At 41.8% G+C, this 2485-nt stretch overlaps 1 non-coding gene across 1 annotated transcript; it reads left to right on the top strand.

The window, feature by feature from the left end:
• The first annotated feature begins 2057 nt into the window (after positions 1-2057).
• Trnaf-gaa (transfer RNA phenylalanine (anticodon GAA)) lies at positions 2058-2130 on the top strand. The gene has a single exon. It is a non-coding gene; the product is annotated as a tRNA-Phe (tRNA).
• Positions 2131-2485: the final 355 nt, after the last annotated feature.

Genomic DNA, 2485 nt, shown 5'->3' with positions numbered 1-2485 from the left:
CGTGTCAATTCCCTCCAGCACTACTTAACACAGTCGAGTCGATATATATATATATATATATATATATATATATATATATATATATATATATATATATATATATATATATAAAGTAAGGCGAGACGGCCAACGATCTCTTAAGTGGAGATGCACGCCATGCTTGAAAGCTTATGGGAATCGACGAAGTGCCGCGAGCAATGAAGATAATATCCACATTTGTAATGTTTGGATAATGGGTACGTTGAGAATTTGGGTCTGACGGGAGGCATGCGATGACCACTGTGTCCGGAAGGGTCAGTGGTCACAGCATCTGCCTTGTAAACAGGAGACCTGGGTTCGAATGTCGGTCCCCACTGGTTTCAGCCAACGTCTTCTCGCAGCCAAGGTCTATTGTGTGACAATGGACTAACGCTGGCCACTGGAGTTCTAATTATGTGCCGAACAAACAAACGGAAAAGATAGAGAAGCCGTTAGCTCGCAGCTTCTCGCACACACATTCATTTATACTTTTTTTTTCCTTCTTCTTACCAGCACTGCCGGTGAGAATACCACTTAGTACGTCATCTATGTAGTGTACCACAACTACCAAACCGCAGCTCACCCGAACACCTGCCCGCGATACTCGCACAGGGCTGCCTGACCCAGATGACCCACCGCTCTGCTTGCATACCGGTGCTTGTCACGCTAGAGGACACGACGTGGTTACGCGGCACTCGAGAATAGACAGGCTACCTCACGAACTCGCTCGCTTGCCTAGCTCGGGACATAAAAAGCGTTCCTGAACCTGTTAACTCGCGGCTGGGCGTCTACGTACTTACGAGAATTGCATCTTCTACTGGAATCTGCTATTATGAAGTCATACTGATTAACAGTACTACACCAAAATTTAAGATCAATACTCGATATAACGGCTTTTTTATAGCATTTACTCTCTTCCGCCTAAGGGGGGGTAGGACGTCAAACGGACCGACTTAGAGCAGGAGAGCCACCACAGGACATATTAATTTCCGCTGTCTATACTTTTACAAAAAAATTCATAAAACTTTGTCAGCATGACCAGGAAGGATTCAGGATTCACACTCATAGCAGTGGAAGTGCAGAAACATAACAAAATCCGTTTTTTTCCCTTACTAGTGACTGCATTTGTTTCTGTAGGTACACTTTTCTTCCTGAGTAAGAGAGATTCTTCGATAAATTGTGCACAACATACAAACCATACTTAAATGTGTATGAAACTCTAGAATTTTCGAAATCTATTAGAAACTGTTGTAAAAATTGAGGTAATTAACTATAAAATTTGTGTTTTTCCTAAACATGAAGTTTAAAATATAACAGTTCATTCGTTTTTTCATAAATTAAATAAATTCTAGAGTTTCATACACCTGTGAGTATGGTATGTATCATGTGCAAAATTCATCGAAGAATCTCTCTAACTTTTGAAGAAAAGTGTACCTGTAGCAACAAATGCAGCCATTAGTAAGTGGAAAAATGATGAAATTTCACACGTAAAAAAAATTTATTTTGTTATGTTTTCGAACTTCCACTGCAATGAGTGTGAATCCTGAATTCTTCCTGGTGATGCTGACAAAGTTTCATGAATTTATTTGTAAAAGTATAGACAGCGGAAATTAAAATGTCCTGAGATACCTCTCCCGCTCCAAGTCGGCCCGTTTGACGTCCTACCCCCGTTAACGGTCCTCATTTCATACAAGAATTGGTGCCTTATGCAACTAATAAACATTTTGGCGTGATTTTTATTTTATTATACGCGCGGTAGAGCCGTAGCAAATTATAAGATCATTGTAGGACTAATAACAGTAAGACTCCATAATACTGGCTTGCGGTAGAAGATGCAATTCTCGTGCGTACGTAAGTACACAGTTATCAGTTAACTGGTGTAGAAACGTAGTTTGTCTGTTGAGTGGAGCGACCGAGCGAGCCTACGTTCGTGAAGCTCGCGCCGCGACCTGCCTTCCTCGTAGGCCTCGGAGTGGTTACTGCTTACGTCATCAAGGCGGCCCGAGCGTCAGCACTGACAATGGGGAAAAGACTCGCAGGCCGAAATAGCTCAGTTGGGAGAGCGTTAGACTGAAGATCTAAAGGTCCCTGGTTCGATCCCGGGTTTCGGCACGTATTTTTATGCGTTTCAAAACGGCTACTGACCCTACCCCTCTCGCACCCCACAAAAACCGAGTGCAACATACGTACAATAACGAGAACTGTCACAGCACAACTTCCCTATAAAAGATCTGGATGTGCCTTATCTCTGTTTCTCGCCACTCCTCCAAAAAATGATTTACTAACATGTCACAATATAGTATATGCCACCGACATCCATTAAATGTGTTTGTCTGCCAAAAATGTAACATCTTCCCTGCTCACGTTTCACATGTATGCTTCACTGCCTTACATAATGTAACGTTTTCTCTTCAATCATTCGTACGAATGTCCTTTCACATTTCTTTCCTTTTAAATTGTTTCAAAT

The sequence above is a fragment of the Schistocerca serialis genome, chromosome 10 (genome assembly GCF_023864345.2).
Source record: "Schistocerca serialis cubense isolate TAMUIC-IGC-003099 chromosome 10, iqSchSeri2.2, whole genome shotgun sequence".
NCBI classification, from domain to species: Eukaryota; Metazoa; Arthropoda; class Insecta; order Orthoptera; family Acrididae; genus Schistocerca; species Schistocerca serialis.
This window is presented reverse-complemented; position numbering and strand designations above follow the sequence as displayed.